The sequence below is a fragment of the Lolium perenne genome, chromosome 5, assembly GCF_019359855.2.
Source record: "Lolium perenne isolate Kyuss_39 chromosome 5, Kyuss_2.0, whole genome shotgun sequence".
NCBI lineage: Eukaryota > Viridiplantae > Streptophyta > Magnoliopsida > Poales > Poaceae > Lolium > Lolium perenne.
Genome location: NC_067248.2, coordinates 125,361,890 through 125,385,359, shown reverse-complemented (window position 1 = coordinate 125,385,359; position 23,470 = coordinate 125,361,890). Strand labels below are relative to the sequence as shown.

General features: G+C 46.1%; 1 long non-coding RNA gene across 1 annotated transcript in view; it reads right to left on the bottom strand.

Annotated features, from left to right (window-relative positions):
• Positions 1 to 387: 387 nt before the first annotated feature.
• Positions 388 to 23,470, bottom strand: part of LOC127299828 (uncharacterized) — a 28,166-nt gene continuing 5,083 nt past the window's right edge. Inside the window, exon 2 of the long non-coding RNA XR_007850697.2 lies at positions 388 to 671. This is a non-coding gene — a long non-coding RNA (uncharacterized lncRNA). The remainder of the gene's footprint in view (positions 672 to 23,470) is intronic.

The window sequence follows — 23,470 nt, the reverse complement described above, 5'->3', positions numbered from 1 at the left end:
GACACGCATACATATATATATGAATTTGGATTCTTTTTAAAAGGCACCAAGTACTGCTAAAAGAGTAGGAATCAAATACCAGTAAAAAGCATGCATTACAATGCAAGATGAATCCAATTGTACAAACTATGCGCACACCAACAAATATAATATTGTGAATGATATATACAATATACTGTCCTGAGTAAATCAAAAGCTTGGACATAGCCCATCAAACTGACGTTTTCTATAGGAGGTAATTACCATACATGAACTGTTCATGGCACTAAAAGAGCGAGAAAAGTACTTGCCAAGAGGAGGGAAACTGTAAGAAACAATCTGATATGTCTAATTACAGTAGCAAATTAAATTGAGAAAGTAACTCTATGAAGAGTTTGTCCTTGACTCTTATCGATTGTCATTGCATAAAAATTTAAGACGTATTTGATACTGCCAACATTGCGAAGTAAAAGTCTACCTTGAAGCAAGAGCATATATTTAGCACAATCTATGGAATGCAAGTATGTTGACGAATGTGACTGCCAGTACGAATCTCTGCCTCAGGAACCCAATCACCTAGTTGTGTTACAATCAAATGTGTCCAATTGCATAGACCCATTGACTGATAAATAGTCCTCAATAACATAATAGGCACACCAAGCTTAAGCTGGATCTTCTGATGAGCAAATAATCTGGAGAATAAAGGAGGTGAGCATCAACAACATAGTCCATATATTTAGAGATAGTGCCGAAATAATCATACACTATGATAAGGGCTAAGCCCAAGGATGTGCCCGATCTTCACGGATTTGGGTGGATTTCGTGGGGGAGGTGGAAGAACGCGAAGAACACGACGAACACGGAGGGGATTCGCGGGATACAAACTCACACACACACACATCGGTTTGTCCTCGTTGGCCCGAACCACCAACTCGATAGAGGTTGCAGGAAAAGACCTTCCGGTAGAAGTCCCGCAAAGAGATCGACGAATCGAACCCGAGAGATCTAGAAGGGTGAAAAGACCGGAAGGTTGATGGAAGTGCAAGAAAAAGACCAAAAGGTAGAAGTGCAAGCAAAAGATCAACAACCAGTAGAAGTCACCAAAGAGTTCCACAAGGATTCGGTAAGGAGATCGAGTGATACAATATCTAGGATCTATGGTTTCCCTCAAGGGGGTAAGAGCAAAGCTCAAGTTCTTCTTGGTTCTAATTCTACCCCTAATTCGTGGCTGGGGCAAGCCTATATATAGCCCAGATCTGGGAAGGGGTAACTTAGTCATTTGCGAAAAGTACACAGCCACAGGATTTGAATGAACGGCCCAGATGTAGTTGACTTTGAGGGGGGCCGGCAGTGCCGGTGGTCCTGGGGCGGCAGTGTCGGCCTGGGGCGGATCTTGGCATCGACGGCGTCAGACCGGCAGTGCCGGCGTGCTTGGACCGGCAGTGCCGGGGTGCTTAGGCCGGCAGTGCCGGGCTGTTTCGGCCGGCAGTGCCGGGGTGCTCCGGGCGGCAGTGCCGGCCCTGGGTTGTTCCCTCCGTTGGCAGCGCTCCTTCTTCTTCTCCGATTCCTTGGTGCGTGAGCAGCGTTCCTTCTTCTTCTCCAGTTCCATGGTGAGCTTGGTACCTGATGACACATAGAGCATTTGCATGAGGTATCATTCCATCCAATGAGGTGTTCGATGCATATGTTGAAAGGAGCGAATTCACCTCTTGGTGTATGGCTTTGGCCCGAGCTCGTGTCATTGGGCCACGAGGAGGGCTTGTCGGTCTTGAGGAGGAGGTATCCAAAAGCCATCCCGTATCATCTCCCCCCCCCCTTGGAAAAGAGTCGTCCTTGACTCTAGAGTGTCATCATCTCCTTGACGTGGCATCCTATCCTTGATGTTGATGGCGTACTTGGTCTTGAGTGTTGTACCCTTGACGTTTATGAAGCACGTGTCTTGGTCCGTGGCGATGGTTGTTGGTCGTCCATGTAGTCGAATGTTCTCCCTAAGCAACATTGTATGCATGTGTGAAGCATTTTAACCGTTCTAGAGCATGGCTTGCATTGATCTAAAGGATGAACTCTAGCTACCACATCAAAAGTTTGAGCATTGGTATAGGGGTTGGAAATGGACTTAGCTTGAAAACACATGGGGTGTTGTATGCATTGAAGCTCGATGTCTCTCATCATCTTGTTGTCATGGTGGTGTGTGGGGAGCATGGCAAGTGTCTTATCTCGTCCCTTCTTCTTGGCATTGAGGCGGGTAGCTTGGCGACGTACATGTTCTTGTATGATTGCTCTTGTGTCTTCATGTAGTTTCTTCATGGTAATGGCGTGCTTGTTGAAGTCCATGTTGGTTCTCTCATGAAGAATTGGAGGTGGGGTGTTGCTTCCGAACAAGATCTTGGATAAAAGCAACTTTCGCATAGAAGAATCGAGTATGCCAATTTTGTTTTCCTTGGATAAGAAATCATCATGCGGAAGGAAATCAACCAATTCTTTTTCAATGGAACACTTGGCAAAAATGGGAACAAATATTGTGTCGATGTAGTCAACCTTTGGTAGGACAAGGAGTGGTGTATAGTGAAGTTTCATTTTCAAGTCATAAAAAGCGTGTTGTGTAGCGTTGTCCCAAACAAACGGAACATTCAAAAGGCAAACAATGGTGCTAATGTTGTTCGTAGGGCTAGTATGGAAAATGTCAATGGCATGGAAACTTCGAGCTTGCGCAATTGTGGTTGGCGTGGGCCACTTATGTATATCCTCAAAGTTTGAATAATCCACTTCAATGCCAATGGAGGAAACCGCAAATCCAAAGGAAATCAACTTTTTGTGTGTAAATGGCCATAAGATGCATAATGCTTCTCTCACATATATAATATGATCCTTGAGATTTATGGGACACATGAGGGTATCCTCAAGGTTTACAATGACACTCTTGTCAACAAGATGTTTTAAGACATGTTGCATAAGACGCAAAAAGAGTGACAAGGAAATGGAACAACCCAAAGGCATGACAAGAATCGTCGAAACCACACTTGGCCTAAGGTTTTCATGAACATACCCGTGTGCTTGACGCTCATGAGTTTGACGTTGCCTTTCTTCTTGGTCGTCGGGTTTGGTGCGGTAAGCGGTACATGTTGGTATTGTGGCGCCTTGCATGCGGTCTATGTGGTGCTCTATGCCTTGGAGGGGTTGTAGTCCTAGAGGAATATTGTTGAGGAAGACATCTTGAGACTCCTTCAAAAGAGACAACAAAGACGAAGAAAGTGTTGTTAAGTTGTTAGTCTCCGTCTCCGAGGATGGTCCCTTGCAAGTGAGCACATAGTGCAATTTGGTGGATGGGTTGTGGTTCACTTCTCTCATCTCACTCTTGGTGGCTAGGAGGACACTCGTCATTTCGCTCACATATGGCTTGTGGCGCTCACTCTCTTTTTGGTGGATCACTCTCTCACCTCTCATCTCACTATTGATGGTAGCTTCCTTAGCCCTCGCTAAAGCCTTTGCATTGTCCGCAATTACTTGGCTAGGAGTCATTAGGCGTAGGATGTAGGTCTTGTCGTCGACCTTAAAGCTATAGGCATTTGTGTAGCCATCATGGTTTGCTTTCTTTTCATATTGCCAAGGGCGACCAAGTAGCATGTGGCACACGGTCATTGGGACTACGTCACACTCAACGGTGTCTTGATAGGCGCTGATGTTGAAGGATGTTTTGACGATGTGTTGTATCTTCACATTTCCGTTGTCACTAAGCCATTGTATATGGTAAGGATGGTTGTGCTTCCGGAGCGGAAGGTTGAGCTTGGAGCATAGTTCGGTGCTTGCAAGGTTGTGGCAACTACCTCCATCGATGATGACCTTGATTGACTTGTCATTGATTTTGGCTCTTGTTTGGAAGATGTTGCACCTTTGGTCTTCATTGGAAATTGCATGGGTTGTCAAAACTTTGGTCACCACAAGTGATGGGCTTGCATCATGCTCGCATAAGACATTCTCATGGTTTTCCAACTCCTCATCTTCAAGTGTTGTTGCGGCTTTCACCAAGGCTTCATATGCATCTTCACTTAAGTAGTCCACATTTCCATCATTCCGAGTTATCATGACTCTTGTGTTTGTGCACTCAAAAGATTTATGTCCTTGGGCACCACACTTGAAGCAAGTGATGTTACTAGATCCGGTGGAAGCTTTGGTGGACATAGTTGATTGCTCCGGCTTGAAGCTTGTTGTCTTGATGACACTTCTTGCTTGCTTTGGAGGATCCTTGGAGGCAATTGCACTTGTATTCGTGATGCTTGAAGAGGTATTCGTTGCATTTCTTGCGGCGAAGAAGTTCTTGGACTTTGCACTTGCTAAGTCTTCTCGCACTTGGCGCTCGACCCTTGTAGCTTGATGAAGTAGCTCAACCATGTTGGTGTAAGGCAAGAATTCCACTATCCTCTTGACGGGAATGTTCAATCCATTCAAGAATCGTGCCATTGTTTGCTCTTCTCGCTCATCCACATTCGCACTCATCATGGTCATGTGCATCTCCTTGTAATATTCCTCAACGGACTTGAAGCTTTGCTTGAGTTGAGTGAGCTTGTTGAAGAGGTCACGTTTGTGGTGGGTGGGCACAAAGCGGGTGTGCATGACTTCTTGCATCTCTTCCCATGTGTCAATGGGCTCTAAGTCTTCCTTCTCACGCTTCTTGTTTACTTCTTCCCACCAAACATTTGCATATCCCTCAAATTCAAGAGATGCCATGGCAACTTTCTTTGCTTCGGAGAAGTTGTGGATGCGGAAGATCTTGTCAACCTTGAGGACCCAAGACAAGTATGCATCGGGCACTACAAGGAAAACAGCTACTGCCGGTGCACCAAATATGGCTACTGCCGGCGCACCTCAGCCCGCCGTTGCGAACGGGCCGGTGATAACTGGTCACTGCCGGCGCATCACCATGTGCGCCGGCGGTTGGTCAGTTACTGCCGGCGCACCAGCCCAGCTTCGCCGGCAAAAGGCTTGTTCCACCGGCGCACGTGCCGCTGCGCCGGCAGTAGTGCTGCCAGCACTGGCGCGTGCCATGTGCGCCGGCAGAAGGGCATTGAGGTGCGCCAGCAGTAATATTCGAAAATTCAATTTTTCCACTTTTTCCAGCATATTACAATTCATATTTGCATATTTATACAGCAGTATATATTTACAACACAGTTCATATTTATAGACCAGTACATGCAATATGAGAAGCACATAGAGAGCCAAGTCTCATTTCTGTATCAATACAACACATGTGCATATGCAACACCGAAGGACGAAGTTTCACAAAGTTAGAAGTCTCGGTACATAGTCGTCGCAAGTGTCGTTATACACCTCACATAACCTAAACTACAATCACATAGAACATGACCAACATGGTCACGATGACCATCATCACGAAGGCCATGGTCTTCAACCGGTTCCTCCTCATGTCCCTCATCTCTCCCGCTAGATAACGGGCGTATCTTCCTTCCGCCTCCACCCTAGTAGGGTATCCCTTGTAGTTGTTGCCGCTGAAACGGTGCACCTGTCTCCGACAGTCCTCCCAGTCATCGTAGACTCCAGGAACCCTCCCCTTGTACACGACATATGTCGTCGGCATCTCCATGCACAAGACAAGTAAAACGTTAGTACCAATGCAATGAACAAGTGCCAACTCAAATAAGAGACAAGTAGTATGAACTAAATAGCATGTGCCTCATACTTTGTTGGTCGAAATAAATAATAACATACATGGATGGGGTCAGCGAGGCTAGGTAGGATGCACAATAGATTGATATTTGTGGCCATCACACCAAGCCTCACTGGCCCCACCCCGGAGTGTACAAGTGACCAAACATTTTAATCATCGGCCAATGCAATTAAGAAGTGCGAACTCAAATAAAAGACAAGTAGTACGAATTAAATAGCGTGCCTCATACTTTGTCGGTCGAAACACATATTAACATCCAGGGATGGAGTCAGTGAGGCTAGGTCACAATAGATTGATACTTATGGCCATCGCACCAAGGCTCACTGGCTCCACCCCCGAGTGTACGAGTGACCGAACATTCTAATCATCGGCGAACTCCAAATACGAGGCAAGTAGGGGTCGAGTAAATGCAAATAATTATTAAGGTATCTACGCCATAATCTTGAAATATATAGCAAAGTAAATGAAACTATAGACACATGTTCACATGCACATCCATACAACTAAATAAAAGCAACAAGTCGATTCTATGGGAATATGTAGCAAGTATTACAATACGGAAGTTCAAAGACATATCGTTCAAGCTTTAGCAATAGTGTTCCCGTCGTATAGGATCAGGTTGTACGCCTAGGGGGGAATGGACGGCAGCCCTCAAGCGTGTTGAACGGCCTCTCATTACGCGACATCTCCAAGCGGAGTTCTATCTCGTCATTAGGTGGTAGACCGTAGCCGTAGAAGAACTCGCCAGACCTTTTGTTGACATCCTGCACGAGTATCGTGCAAATGAACTGCTGGATGCGACCCCAGTTCTTCCTAATCTCTCTATCATGGGCATCCGCCATGTTTCCAAACCTCTTTCTGAGATTCTCTGGCAGCAACATGTCATCTGCGTACTTTATGTACTCCTGCATCTGAAGGATGGCGTACCACGCGTCCATCCCATTGTCTTCCTTCGACTGCCTGAGGCAGGGGAAGTTGGTTGTGTGGGTTAAGACCAAGCCTCCTCGGGATTTCCTCTCTACTTTGAGGGGGCCTGCCTTGTTGGCGAAGCCGGTGAGAGCATCATTGAGAAGGGCCCTGATGTGGGAGTAGTCTTTCTTCTTGTCCCTACCCGAGTCGAGATAGACTGCATGCGAGTGTTGCGGGTGCACGACGATGAGGGTGCAGAACTTGTCTCTGCGGAAAACACACGGATTAACCTTTGGAAATGCAAATGGAGATATAGGATAGAATGGTGATGGGTACTAGCGAGTGATTACTTACTCGGGGAAGTAAGGGATGAGAATGGTGCCCTTCTTAATGTTCGCCAGCATGAAATCCTCGACCTGCTGGGTGGCAATCGCCCGATCCCCAGGGTTGCAGATGATGCTCTCCCGCATATAGAAGGGGTCCATTATCGCGATGGTCGGCGTCCCCTCCTTAACGATCTGGGAAGACAAGCTAAGAGCAACTAGGCGAACCACACTAAAGTGGAGCATTTGCATGCGAAAGATGCTGAAGATGTCATTGAACCGGATGAAGCACAAGTCCGCGGGGTACTTCTCGACGAAGTTCATGCCAGTTGGCACCTTCGCCACGAAGAGAGGGTAACTAGGATCTTTTGATTTGAGAAGCTGCTTCTCCAAATACTGGACTTGGTTATGCAAGCTCGCCATATCCCCGGTGAGTAACTTGAGGACATGCTTCGGCAGCATCGGTTCACCCAAGTGATGCAGAGGTCGCCAATTGTTTGGCAACTTGTCAAGGAGTGCCACCTTGTCCTAGTCTTTGGTCGCCGCCTTGTCTTTGGCGTCCTTCTTATTTGGCCTCTTCCTCTTCTTGGGTTGTACTGGACCATCTTCCATCGCCGTAACCGTAGCACGGAGTGTGTTTGGGCTCAGCATCTTTTTGACGGCGGCGGCGGCGACCTCCTTAGGATTTTCCTCCTCAGCCGTTTCTTGAGAATCGAACAGCTTCTTGGAGCACACATATTTCGAGACCGGCGCATCCTCATGGACAACTTGTGAAGACGTAGGAATATCCCATTGGAAGTCGTCACGTTCGTATTCCTCGGCCTCTGGCGCCGCTGGCTGTTGTGGTGGGGCGCTGACCACCGGCGCAGCTGGCCGTTGTGGTGGGGCGCTGACCTCTGGCGTAGCTGGCCGTTGTGGTGGGGCGATGACCACCGGCGCCGCTGGCTGTCGTGGAGGGACGCTGACCTGCGGCGCCGCAAGGTGCTTGTCTTTGCTTGTCGTCGACCCCGAGTAGGTGTTGATCCTAATTAGGGTCTTCGGCCATAGCAGTACCCAACCCTTCAGTGAGGCCAGATTCAACGGGCTATCGTCATCGGCACCATGCGGTTGATTAGGAGGAAACAAATCCTCATAGCCCGGTAACGCCCGATCCACTTCAACCCGGTAAACGTCATCCTCCATATCTCGTGTGTGCCACTTCTTATCCAGGGGCCGAAGGATGGACCCCCTCGCGACGTCTTTGAGTTCGTCGTTTACTCTCATCAGGAAGGTGCACGGCGTTGAGAGCGCCTGCGAGAACATGTGTATGGCGTTAGAGAGAGGGCAAGGATGACGAAACTAATATATTAACTTGATGTACACATTAGTTAATTACCGTGAGGGCGTTGAGCTCAGCTAATGTCGACGGGCCGGCACATGCGGCGGCGGGCGTGCAAGTGACGGAGGGGCTGCTACCCGGCATGGACGGTGAATCCCTAGCACCAACGACATTGCCGGCGGCCGGAGGAGTCTCCATTATAACATTGTCATTGCCGGCGGACGGCGGCGCCATCGATTTGCTGCCGTCGAAGCTAACCACTTGCATTTTCGGGGGGGGGGGGGGGGCTTGTTTGCCACCCTCATACCACGCGTGTAGAGCGTTGAAATCTGCTTGGACTGAAGCGGCGACTTCAGCTTTGACTTCAGGTACGAGCGTAGCTTTGAGTTGCGGTACCAGTTGCGGTACCAAACCAGCTTGGACTTGGGCTAGGATTGACTCCCTCATTTCCTCCGCCTCCCGCTGCTTCCTCTCATTGCACGCATTTTTATCGGCCGCAGACGACAAGCCGTAGTGACCATGCTTGTAGCCTGTACCGGCGCCAGCCACACGACCTCTATGCGGCCTTCTCGTCGGTGAATGCTCATTAACGATGTTTAGTGCCCGTACGAGAGGCTTGTCCCAGGCTACCCTGCCCGTCGACGCCTGGGAGGAGGAGCCTTCGTCACATTGAGAAAGTTTTTGTCTTTCTTCTTCCTGCGGAAGAAACGCGAACCATTTAGAAATGTTGCTACTATTATATGAACGATACTTGATCTAATTAAACCGGTAAATTGCTTACCAGTTTTTTCTCCAACGCCAGGACCTTCTTGTCGTTCGTGAACCAAATTATGTCGGTTACGACCTTCGGGTCCGTGACAAGTTCCCCGATTAGTTTCTTCTTATGGTACCGGGACTTGATGAATCTTCTTTCAAGCGGGTCCTTGTACTTGAGCCAGGGGTTCTCAATGCCGGCATTTACATACGCCTCGTCCTCCTTCGCCCAATAGGGCTCCTTTCCCTCGTACCCACGGCTCCCAAGGTTGTGGTTGCCGATGTTAAGCTCCCGCATTTCCTTCCCCCACAACTTGCGATTCTTGGTTGCTTGTAGCTCTTCATTGGCCACAAAAGCATCAAAGTCCGCCTAGGAGACATGCGGAAAGGCGGAGTGGACCTCTTCAAAACCTTTGCCCTCAGCAATCAGCTTCCGCACCATGTACTTATAGCTGCTGAGGTGTTTGGTGAACTTCAGGAGGGCTTGTGAGTTCACAATGTTGTTGGTTTGATGACTGGAGGCGTAGTCACCTAGGAACTTGTATCGTGTGTGCAACCTCGCAATAAGCTGGGCTCGCAAAGGCGCTTTTTTCTCAGCTCGGAGGTCCGTCTCGTTGAGATTGACGACCTCTCGGAGGATACATGCCAGTTGGTTGCCGTACCCCTTGGCAACATCCTTAGGCTTACCGGCAAACCACTGGCGGGGTCCACCTCTTTTATTGTGTCTCTGTCGGCGGCGACCGTGTTTTGGCGCCTTGCCTTTCGCGGCCTCTTGGAACCACTTGTCCCGGTGCCACTACTCCCGGCGGCGCCGCTAAGATCGTCGTCGCTTGTCTCGCCGCCACCCCCGGCGGCGCCGGTTGCCTCGTCGCCGCTTGGCGCGTAGGTACTACCCCCCGCGGCGTCGCTTGCCTCGTTGCCGCTTGGCTCGTCGGCACTACCCCCAGCGTCATCCTCCATCTCATGGTCCTCGTCGCCGCCAACACCAGCGGCCTCGGCATCCTCCTCCGTCCTAAAGAAGTGCCTATTGTAGTGCTCCTCTAATTGTTCTTCAGACGCCATGGTGGCTTGCACTAATAGAAGATGAAAAAGAGTTAGAATTCACGGAAAAAATCGGCATGACCTTTGCTAGAAATTGGTCATGCCGAGTGCTATAATTGCCGGAATGGAAATGAATCGACATTCCGGCACTCAATAGCAACTCAATCCCTGCAAATGTACAGAAATGCAAAAAGAAGACCATATACTTTAGCACCATTTCATTCTTGATCATTTAGTGTGGAGAGCAGCACCATTGCATCAGCATGCACAGCACCATATACATCAGCATGCACAACACCATATACATCAACATGCACTTAATCATTTGATATACATCAGCATGCACTTAACATCAGCAGCACCATGCCAGTAGCATGCATTTCATTTTCAAACCAGAGAACAAATTCAGTAGCATGCATTTAACCAGAGACACAAAATCATTTTATATGCATACTGAATTCCTGACACAAAATCATTTCATAGCACTTACAGTAGCATAAAATAGCACTTGTTCTTACAGTAGCACCAGCTATGTTTAACAGTGTACATCAGTTGACAGCATCCATTTAAAACCAGAGAATGAACATAGCACTTGTTCTTTTTAAATGAACCGGAGAATGAACATATCACTTGTTCTTTTTAAATAAAGTAAACCTACTGCTAGTGAATAAATGTGAGGTATGCCTAACCCTAACACTTGCTACTGGTGGCATTTGATGCTTAATTAGTTTTTATGTATTCAAAAATAAGAAGCAAATACCAATGAATTTTTGCATATCAACCAATGAATTTTATATATCAACCAATTCTTGGCAGTAGGCATTTAAATGAAGAACCACTACTGCATATATAGTAGCAGTAGCAACTACTGCATTTTGCATTTCATATAAACAAATCTACTGCATGCATTTCATTTTCTATTTTCAAACCAGAGAACAAATTCAAACCAGTAGGAGTAGCATGACCATTTTTTTCATCATTTTTTTAAATGAACCATGCATATCACAAGCAATTTGAACCAGTAGCAATTTATGGCAAGCATGAGCATGAGCAAGCATTTTTGCATTTATGGCAAGCTTGATAATTGCATATATAGCATTTTTTGCATCCAGAGAATGAATTCATTTTAGTGCTCTCTCAAAATTTCAAACCAGAGAATGAATATGAGTGCATTTCATCATTTGCTACTGCATTTCATCATTTGCTACTGCATTTCATCATTTTATTTCAAACCAGAAAATTTCAAATTGATGATTTAAGTGCTATTGGTCAGTATGATGGTTGGTATTGGAAAAGCCTGATTGCTGTTTGTTCATTCTGTATGAACCCTAACATTGAAAAAGCCTAAATCATCAATTTTGCTGTAGAAAAAGCCTAACATTGAGTAAAACTAACTAATCAATCTAAGTACTTAACTCATATAGACAATGATGTGCTTAATTCTTCAAATTTGAATTTCAAAATTGACTCTTTCACCTGCTATTGCATTTATTTAATTCTTTAACATGAATATATAGCAAATTGAGCATGAGCAGTAGCAAATTGAGCATGAGCAGTAGCATTTCAACCAATTAATAGGGCAGTACAGGGCCAATCAGGGCATCAAATTTGCAAGGGTACAGGGCATCAAATTCAATTTTATATGAGTAATACAAGAATCGGCGCAAGAATTCAACTACTGCAAGAACAACGGCGCAGAGAGAGGGAAGGAAGAGGGGGATGGAGAGGGAAGGAAGAGGGGGTTGGAGAGGGGAAGGAAGAGGGGAAGGGAGAGAGGTTCTTACCAACGGCGATGGTGGCGACGCCCTGCTGCTCCTCTCCGCGACGGTGACCGGCGCGCAACGGCCTCCTCCTCCTCTCGTCGACGGTGGCGACGGTGGCCGGCGCGTGACGCCCTCCCCCTCCTCTCCGCGGCGATGCCCTGCTCCTCCTTGCGCGGCGGCTCCGGCGTGCTGCGAGGTCGACGACTGCGCAGGGGCGTGCAGAGAGGTCGACGACGGCGCGTCGGTGCTAGGGTTCGGCGTGTGCTAGGGCGCGTGAAGAGGATGTGACTGGAAGAGGATCGACACACGCGTGCGGTTAAGTCCCCACTATAGCCGGACCCCTTACTGCCGGCGCACTACACCTATGGTTCGCCGGGGACAAGTGTAACCCCCGGCGCACTAAGGCCCTGGTGCGCCGGCAATAACCTTGGCACGGCTATACCTGGGACTTGTCCCTGTGCCAAATCAGGCCTGGCCATTTCCATTTCCTTTTTTATTTTCTTTTTCTTCATTTCCTTATTTCCTTTCTCTTTCTTTTATGTTGGTTTTCTATTCCCCCAAATCCTATACTATTTTATTTCCTTCTCTTTTCTAGATAATAACCAAGCAATATGAGTTAATTATGCATTACAAAAAAATATGAGTTATATATACATACACAAAATATTGACCAACACAATATTAATTAGTCATACATAAAATATTGGCCATGACCATATGAGTAGTTATGAATTACACAAAATATGAGTTATAGATTGCAAATAAAGTTTTACATCATCGATTGAGAAGAGTGTTTCACTTTCTTCTTGCTTTTCTTGCTCGTCGTTGAATAATTTAGCCCCGTGTCGTGACTTCTTCTTTTGAAGGGTCGACCTGACCTCGGTAGCGTGGTCCTGCTTCTTCTTGTGGTGTATGTTGTGTCTTCGTCCTCGGATTCTTCCATCATTGGGTCTCCGACTTGTCCTTCGAAGTCTTCCTCGTTGGCGACTCCATCCATTCCGACGATGGTCCTCTTGCCTCTCCTCACGATAACACGGCTAGGCCTGGATGGGTCGGTTATGAAGAAGCATTGGTGCACGTGTTCCTCGCCGCACCCATGGCTCATTCTGCGCGGTGGCGTTCGTGGACTTTGATTTGTTGGCTTCGGGTAGAAACATGGTGGTGAAATACCGGTCTTCTTTTGTGATGCTCTTAGCCCATCTGATACGGAACATCGGCACTTTCTCCCCAGCGTAGCTAAGCTCCCAGATTTCCTCGATTCTTCCGTAGTATCTAGTCTTTACGTCACCCGTCCAGGAATCCATCGTCACCCCTGAGTTCTGGTAAACACTGTTCTTGTCTTTTTCTTCCGTGTAGAATGTGTACCCGTTGATATCGTACGCTTGGTAAGTCATGATGTTGGGCGCGGGGCCATGTGACAAGGCCAATACTAGTTTATCCTTGTCAGAATCCATTGGTGGGGGATTAGCATCAATGTGGTCTTTGAACCAGCGCGCGAAAGAGGAGTTGTGCTCTCTGTATATTTCTGCTTCCGTCATCATCAGCTTGCCACTGTTCTCTATCATGGTTTTGTGCTCTTTGAACCAAGGATCGATCAAGTCAATGTGTTGTAGTGCTACTAAGTTGGCCCTGTCAAAGTCGGAAGTCCGACCAGACATGTGCACGTGCAGTTCCTTCCTTCCATTTTTGTGGCCTACTCCCTCGAACCTGCAGAGGTGCTTGTTTTGAGGCAAACCAACAGGGTCCTCGATGTCTAGATAATTCGTGCAGAAAGAGATGCACTCTTCGGTGAGCCAGCCCTGGACGATGCTTCCATCCGGATGTGACCTGTTACGAACGTATCCTTTAATGACCCCATTCATTCTTTCAAACGGCATCATGTTGTGTAAGAATGCCGGCCCTAGACTGACGATATCATCCATGATATGGACCAACAGATGGACCATCACGTCAAAGAATGCAGGCGGGAAGTACATCTCAAGCTCACATAGGATCACCACGATCTCTTCCTGGAGCCTTGCGAGTTTCTTCACGCTTATCGACTTCCGAGTTATGACGTCGAAGAAGTTACAGAGCCCAGTCAGCGTTGCACGGACATGGTCATCCATTATACCTCGGATTGCAACCGGAAGAATCTGCGTCATCATCACGTGACAGTCATGAGACTTCATGCCGCTGAAGTTTCGTTTCTTGGGGTCCATGTATCTGCTTATTAGCCCGGAGTAACCGAAGGGCACTCTGACTCCTAGAAGGCAATTGAAAAATTGATCGACCTCGGCCGGACTAAAAGTGAAGCAGGAGGGGGGACAGTAATAGTCCGGCTGCTTAATCCTTTTGCGCTTCTGACCGCCGTACGCCTCCTCCTCCGACTGTCCCTCTTGGGCCGCCGGGATCTGAAGCTCTTCCCTGATGCCCAAAACTTTCAGGTCGTGTCTTGCTTTCGGCCCATCTTTGGTCCGGTCCGGCATGTTGAGAAGAGTGCCAAGCAAGCTCTCGCACACGTTCTTTGTAATATGCATGACATCAAGGCAGTGAGGTGTATCGAGAATTTTCCAGTACGGCAAGTCCCAAAACACGGACCTCCTTTTCCATACACCAATGAGCGGCGTCGTTTCCTTTTTCTTCTTCTTCTCTCCAGGCTTTTGACGAATCTTTCCCGGCGCAGGGCACTCCTTCCAACCTTTCAGTAATGTATCGATCTCTTCGCCGCTCTTCTTACGTGGAGGTCCTCGGGGTTCATTTGTACCATCGAACAGATCTCCACGCTTTCTCCACGGGTCAGTCTTCTGTAGCCACCTTCGATGCCCCATGTAAACTGTTTTCGAAGAGCCGGGATCCTTACCAAGCTGCAAAAACATCGTCTCTTCCATGCACCTGACACATGCCTTGTGTCCATGGCACACCTGGCACGAAATGTAACCGTATCCGAGGTAGTCCTGCACCGTCGTGATCAACGCGGCTCTCAAAGGGAAATATTCTTCCGCGACGGCGTCCCATGTATCTACCCCTTCCTCCGCCCACAACGTTTCAAGCTCCTCCTTTAATAGTTCGAGATACATGTTGATATCGTTTCCTGGCTGTGTCGGCCCTTGAATTAGCATACTCATCTGTATGTACTTCCTCTTCATGCACAGCCAGGGTGGGAGGTTGTAGATCCATACAAACACGGGCCATGTGCTATGTGTGCTGCTCTGGTTTCCGAACGGATTGAATCCGTCCGTGCTCGCACCCAACCTGATGTTTCTGGGATCTGTCCCAAAACTTCCGAATTCATTGTCTAATGCTTTCCACTGGCTTGCATCCGAAGGGTGCGTCAGCACTGAGTGCTGATACGTCTCCGACGTATCGATAATTTCTTATGTTCCATGCCACATTATTGATGTTATCTACATGTTTTATGCACACTTTATGTCATATTCGTGCATTTTCTGGAACTAACCTATTAACAAGATGCCGAAGTGCCAGTTGCTGTTTTCTGCTGTTTTTGGTTTCAGAAATCCTAGTAAGGAAATATTCTCGGAATTGGACGAAATCAAAGCCCAGGGGCCTATTTTTCCACGAAGCTTCCAGAAGTCCGAAGACGAAACGAAGAGGGGCCACGGGGTGGCTAAACCCTAGGGCGGCGCGGCCCCACCCCTGGCCACGCCAGCCTGTGGTTTGGGCCCCCCGTGCCGCCTCTTGACCTACCCTTCCGCCTACTTAAAGCCTCCGTGACGAAACCCCCAGTACCGAGAGCCACGATACGGAAAACCTTCCAGAGACGCCGCCAACGCCGATCCCATCTCGGGGGATCCAGGAGATCGCCTCCGGCACCCTGCCGGAGAGGGGAATCATCTCCCGGAGGACTCTACGCCGCCATGGTCGCCTCCGGTGTGATGTGTGAGTAGTCTACCCCTGGACTATGGGTCCATAGCAGTAGCTAGATGGTTGTCTTCTCCCCATTGTGCTATCATTGTCGGATCTTGTGAGCTGCCTAACATGATCAAGATCATCTATCTGTAATTCTATATGTTGCGTTTGTTGGGATCCGATGAATAGAGAATACTTGTTATGTTGATTATCAAAGTTATATCTACGTGTTATTTATGATCTTGCATGCTTTCCATTACTAGTAGATGCTCTGGCCAAGTAGATGCTTGTAACTCCAAGAGGGAGTACTTATGCTCAATAGTGGGTTCATGCCTGCATTGACACCTGGGACAGTGACAGAAAGTTCTAAGGTTGTGTTGTGCTGTTGCCACTAGGGATAAAACATTGATGCTATGTCTAAGGATGTAGTTGTTGATTACATTACGCACCATACTTAATGAAATTGTCTGTTTCTTTGCAAATAAATACTGGATTGGCTTATGATGATAAAATGAAGGTGGACTTTTTAGGCATAGATGCAGTTGGATGGCGGTCTATGTACTTTGTCGTAATGCCCAATTAAATCTCACTATACTCATCATGATATGTATGTGCATGGTCATGCCCTCTTTATTTGTCAATTGCCCAACTGTAATTTGTTCACCCAACATGCTGTTTGTCTTATGGGAGAGACACCTCTAGTGAACTGTGGACCCCGGTCCAATTCTCTTTACTGAAATACAATCTACTGCAATACTTGTTCTACTGTTTTCTGCAAACAATCATCTTCCACACAATACGGTTAATCCTTTGTTACAGCAAGCCGGTGAGATTGACAACCTCACTGTTTCGTTGGGGCAAAGTACTTTGGTTGTGTTGTGCAGGTTCCACGTTGGCGCCGGAATCCCTGGTGTTGCGCCGCACTACATCCCGCCGCCATCAACCTTCAACGTGCTTCTTGGCTCCTCCTGGTTCGATAAACCTTGGTTTCTTTCTGAGGGAAAACTTGCTGCTGTGCGCATCATACCTTCCTCTTGGGGTTCCCAACGAACGTGTGAGTTACACGCCATCAAGCTCTTTTTCTGGCGCCGTTGCCGGGGAGATCAAGACACGCTGCAAGGGGAGTCTCCACTTCTCAATCTCTTTACTTCGTTTTTGTCTTGCTTAGTTTTATTTACTACTTTGTTTGCTGCACTAAATCAAAATACAAAAAAATTAGTTACTTGTTTTACTTTATTTAATATCATGCATGTTTTTATTTCACTAGTTTGGCATAATGGACAAGAATGAGCTTCTATTTCTATTTTCTGATTTAAAACATGGATTGTTTGATGCGAAAATTAAAAAACCTATGGAATCTTATTTGCATGCTGGTAGTAATATTAGTATGAACGCTTTGAGCACCATTGTTGATAATAATATAGAAAGTTCTAAGCTTGGGGAAGCTGGTTTTCATGATCTTTTTATTCCCCCAGGCATTGAGGAGAAAATTTACTTTGATGATACCTTGCCTCCTATTTATGATAATGATATTGGTCTTTTAGTACCGCCTGTTATGGAGGATAAATTTGATTATGATTACAATATGCCTCCTATATTTGATGATGAGAATAATAATGATAGCTACTTTGTTGAATTTGCTCCCACTACAACTAATAAAATTGATTATGCCTATGTGGAGAGTAATAATTTTATGCATGAGACTCATGATAAGAATGCTTTATGTGATAGTTATATTGTTGAGTTTGCTCATGATGCTACTGAAAGTTATTATGAGAGAGGAAAATATGGTTGTAGAAATTTTCATGTTACTAAAACACCTCTCTATGTGCTGAAATTTTTGAAGCTACACTTGTTTTATCTTTCTACGCTTGTTGCATTATGCTTCTTGAACTTGTTTATTTACAAGATTCCTCTTCATAGGAAGCATGTTAGACTTAAATGTGTTTTGAATTTGCCTCTTGAAGCTCTCTTTTGCTTCAAATACTATTTCTTGCGAGTGCATCATCAAAACTGCTGAGCCCATCTTAATGGCTATAAAGAAAGAACTTCTTGGGAGATAACCCATATGTTTTTACCTACAGTACTTTGTTTTTATTTTGTGTCTTGGAAGTTGTTTACTACTGTAGCAACCTCTCCTTATCTTAGTTTTGTGTTTTGTTGTGCCAAGTTAAGCCGTTGATAGAAAAGTAAGTACTAGATTTGGATTACTGCACAGTTCCAGATTTCTTTGCTGTCACGAATCTGGGTCTACCTCCCTCTAGGTAGCTCAGAAAATTAAGCCAATTTACGTGCATGATCCTCAGATATGTACGCAACTTTCATTCAATTTGAGCATTTTCATTTGAGCAAGTCTGGTGCCATTTTAAAATTCGTCAATACGAACTATTCTGTTTTGACAGATTCTGCCTTTTATTTCGCATTGCCTCTTTTGCTATATTGGATGAATTTCTTTGATCCACTAATACCCAGTAGCATTATGCAATGTCCAGAAGTGTTAAGAATGATTGTGTCACCTCTGAATATGTTAATTTTTATTGTGCACTAACCCTCTAATGAGTTGTTTCGAGTTTGGTGTGGAGGAAGTTTTCAAGGATCAAGAGAGGAGTATGATGCAACATGATCAAGGAGAGTGAAAGCTCTAAGCTTGGGGATGCCCCGGTGGTTCACCCCTGCATATATTAAGAAGACTCAAGCGTCTAAGCTTGGGGATGCCCAATGCATCCCCTTCTTCATCGACAACATTATCAGGTTCCTCCCCTGAATATATTTTTATTCCATCACATCTTATGTGCTTTGCTTGGAGCATCGGTTTGTTTTTGTTTTTTGTTTTGTTTGAATAAAATGGATCCTAGCATTCACTTTCTGGGAGAGAGACACGCTCCGCTGTAGCATATGGACAAGTATGTCCTTGGTTTCTACTCATAGTATTCATGGCGAAGTTTCTCCTTCGTTAAATTGTTATATGGTTGGAATTGGAAAATGATACATGTAGTAATTGCTATTAATGTCTTGGGTAATGTGATACTTGGCAATTGTTGTGCTCATGTTTAAGCTCTTGCATCATATGCTTTGCACTCATTAATGAAGAAATACATAGAGCATGCTAAAATTTGGTTTGCATATTTGGTTTCTCTAAGGTCTAGATAATTTCTAGTATTGAGTTTGAACAACAAGGAAGACGGTGTAGAGTCTTATAATGTTTACAATATGTCTTTTATGTGAGTTTTGCTGCACCGGTTCATCCTTGTGTTTGTATCAAATAACCTTGCTAGCCTAAACCTTGTATCGAGAGGGAATACTTCTCGTGCATCCAAAATACTTGAGCCAACCACTATGCCATTTGTGTCCACCATACCTACCTACTACATGGTATTTTACGCCATTCCAAAGTAAATTGCTTGAGTGCTACCTTTAAAATTCCATCATTCACCTTTGCAATATATAGCTCATGGGACAAATAGCTTAAAAACTATTGTGGTATTGAATATGTAATTATGCACTTTATCTCTTATTAAGTTGCTTGTTGTGCGATAACCATGTTCACTGGGGACGCCATCAACTATTCATTGTTGAATTTCATGTGAGTTGCTATGCATGTCCGTCTTGTCTGAAGTAAGAGAGATCTACCACCTTATGGTTAAGCATGCATATTGATAGAGAAGAACATTGGGCCGCTAACTAAAGCCATGATCCATGGTGGAAGTTTCAGTTTTGGACATATATCCTCAATCTCAAATGAGAAAATTATTAATTGTTGTTACATGCTTATGCATAAAAGAGGAGTCCATTATCTGTTGTCTATGTTGTCCCGGTATGGATGTCTAAGTTGAAGAATAATCAATAGCGAGAAATCCAATGCGAGCTTTCTCCTTAGACCTTTGTACAGGCGGCATAGAGGTACCCCTTTGTGACACTTGGTCAAAACATGTGCATTGTGATGATCCGGTAGTCCAAGCTAATTAGGACAAGGTGCGGGCACTATTAGTACACTATGCATGAGGCTTGCAACTTATAAGATATAATTTACATGATGCATATGCTTTATTACTCCCGTTGACAAAATTGTTTCATGTTTTCAAAATCAAAGCTCTAGCACAAATATAGCAATCGATGCTTTTCCTCTATGGAGGACCATTCTTTTACTTTCAATGTTGAGTCAGTTCACCTATTTCTCTCCACCTCAAGAAGCAAACACTTGTGTGAACTGTGCATTGATTCCTACATATTTGCTTATTGCACTTATTATACTACTCTATGTTGACAATATCCATGAGATATACATGTTACAAGTTGAAAGCAACCGCTGAAACTTAATCTTCTTTTGTGTTGTTTCAATGCCTTTACTTTGAATTATTGCTTTATGAGTTAACTCTTATGCAAGACTTATTAATGCTTGTCTTGAAGTGCTATTCATGAAAAGTCTTTGCTTTATGATTCACTTGTTTACTCATGTCATATACATTGTTTTGATCGCTGCATTCACTACATATGCTTTACAAATAGTATGATCAAGATTATGATGGCATGTCACTCCAGAAATTATCTGTGTTATCGTTTTATCTGCTCGGGACGAGCAGAACTAAGCTTGGGGATGCTGATACGTCTCCGACGTATCGATAATTTCTTATGTTCCATGCCACATTATTGATGTTATCTACATGTTTTATGCACACTTTATGTCATATTCGTGCATTTTCTGGAACTAACCTATTAACAAGATGCCGAAGTGCCGATTCTTTGTTTTCTGCTGTGTTTGGTTTCAGAAATCCTAGTAAGGAAATATTCTCGGAAGTGGACGAAATCAAAGCCCAGGGGCCTATTTTTCCACGAAGCTTCCAGAAGTCCGAAGACGAAACGAAGAGGGGCCACGGGGTGGCCAAACCCTAGGGCGGCGCGGCCCCACCCCTGGCCGCGCCGGCCTGTGGTTTGGGCCCCCCGTGCCGCCTCTTGACCTACCCTTCCGCCTACTTAAAGCCTCCGTGACGAAACCCCCAGTACCGAGAGCCACGATACGGAAAACCTTCCAGAGACGCCGCCAACGCCGATCCCATCTCGGGGGATCCAGGAGATCGCCTCCGGCACCCTGCCGGAGAGGGGAATCATCTCCCGGAGGACTCTACGCCGCCATGGTCGCCTCCGGTGTGATGTGTGAGTAGTCTACCCCTGGACTATGGGTCCATAGCAGTAGCTAGATGGTTGTCTTCTCCCCATTGTGCTATCATTGTCGGATCTTGTGAGCTGCCTAACATGATCAAGATCATCTATCTGTAATTCTATATGTTGCGTTTGTTGGGATCCGATGAATAGAGAATACTTGTTATGTTGATTATCAAAGTTATATCTACGTGTTATTTATGATCTTGCATGCTTTCCGTTACTAGTAGATGCTCTGGCCAAGTAGATGCTTGTAACTCCAAGAGGGAGTACTTATGCTCGATAGTGGGTTCATGCTCGCATTGACACAGGGACAGTGATGAGAAAGTTCTAAGGTTGTGTTGTGCTGTTGCCACTAGGGATAAAACATTGATGCTATGTCTAAGGATGTAGTTGTTGATTACATTACGCACCATACTTAATGCAATTGTCTGTTGCTTTGCAACTTAATACTGGAGGGGGTTCGGATGATAACCTGAAGGTGGACTTTTTAGGCATAGATGCAGTTGGATGGCGGTCTATGTACTTTGTCGTAATGCCCAATTAAATCTCACTATACTCATCATGATATGTATGTGCATGGTCATGCCCTCTTTATTTGTCAATTGCCCAACTGTAATTTGTTCACCCAACATGCTGTTTGTCTTATGGGAGAGACACCTCTAGTGAACTGTGGACCCCGGTCCAATTCTCTTTACTGAAATACAATCTACTGCAATACTTGTTCTACTGTTTTCTGCAAACAATCATCTTCCACACAATACGGTTAATCCTTTGTTACAGCAAGCCGGTGAGATTGACAACCTCACTGTTTCGTTGGGGCAAAGTACTTTGGTTGTGTTGTGCAGGTTCCACGTTGGCGCGGGAATCCCTGGTGTTGCGCCGCACTACATCCCGCTGCCATCAACCTTCAACGTGCTTCTTGGCTCCTCCTGGTTCGATAAACCTTGGTTTCTTTCTGAGGGAAAACTTGCTGCTGTGCGCATCATACCTTCCTCTTGGGGTTCCCAACGAACGTGTGAGTTACACGCCATCAAGTGCTCAATCCGCTCTTCATCATTCAACACTGCCTCCTTTCTTTCAGCGTGCCAGCGCATGAGCTTTGCTTCCTTGCGGTCCGCGTAGAACCGTTGAAGCCGGGGGGCGAGCGGGAAGTACCACACAACTTTCCGAGGAGCTTTCTTCTTCCCTTTCTTGTACCGTTCAGCTTCACAAACAGGACATTTGGTCTTGTCCATGTGCTCCTTGCGATACATGATACAGTCGTTGATGCAGGCGTGATACTTTTCGTGGGGTAAGTCGAGAGGGCACGTGATTCTCTTGGCCTCGGCTAGACTACCAGGACACGTGTTCCCGGCAGGAAGGAGATCTTTCACGTATTCCAGGATGTCGTCGACGCTTGTGTCCGTCCATCCGTGTTTCGCCTTCATCTGCAGCACATCGAGAGCTACTCTCAAGCGAGACTCCCCCAACCCGCGACCTGAGTCGTACAACGGAGCATTCGAGTCTATCTCGAGGTGCTCAAGCTTTGATTTCCGCTTGGCGCCTTTCGTCTTTTCGAGAAGCAGATCTTGAAGATGAGGATCCCGCACGACTGAAGCTAGCGGCACCTCTTCGTCGTCGTCAAGGTTATTGTCGTCGTCAAGGTTATCGTCCTGTGCGACAAACTCTTCATCGTCATCAATATCATGATGACCTCCTTCTTGCCGGCCATTATTACCACCTGCCGCCGTCGCCCCATTGACCTCCGCGCCATCATCACTCATCCATTGAGTGTGTCCATGCATGAAACCATTAGTGAGCAGGTGCCCCTGCAATTTGCCTGAATACGGGTCAAACCATTTCCCTCGTTTGCATCTCTGGCACGGACACAATACCTCTGTGCGGTTATTTTCATACATGTCGATGATCGCGTGTTTCAGATATCTCATCACGATGCTTTCACTCATCTCGATAACCATTATCGCCTGCATGGTAAGATTACATAATTGATTAGAACCATGCATCCGTCGGTAGTTTTCACGGAAAATTTCGGCATGACCTTCCTACACGGTAGGACATAGGAGCGCGTAAATGTGCCGAAACGGAAACTTAAAGAATCAACATTTCGGCGCAACGTTGGCAACTCATTTTCAACGCCAACACACACAAGCACAAGCACAACATATATATATGCCACACACGAGAGCTTTGCTTCAAATGTCCAACATACGTCGATTTCATTCCTCAATTTGTTCATTAATCACCTATTTGTTTGATATATTCGTCAACGAGATCGAGACGTCGCGCCGCTACCACGGCGTATGGAAGCCGACTTTCTAGATCTAGATCTAGATTGAGCGGTCAATGCGGGATAGTAGATCTAGATCTACATAGGGGGATGTGGGAGATGCATGTAGGAAGGGAAGATTTGCTCAAAAAATATGATTTTGTTTGGTCAAATTGGTGAAATTGGGGATAGAAATGGGCAAAAATGAGCTGGGATGGGAGAAGGCTCGGGTTTGTGTGGAGGAGTGGAGTGGTAGTAGTGGGGGGAGTGGTTGTTGAGCAGAAATAACTGCCCAGGTTACTGCCGGCGCACCAGGGCATGGGTGCGCCGGCAGCACATAGCCCTTTTGGCTATATCACCCCCGGGCCAGGCCCAAAAATCATTGCCGGCGCACCAGCCCAGGGGTGCGCCGGCAATAGCGCA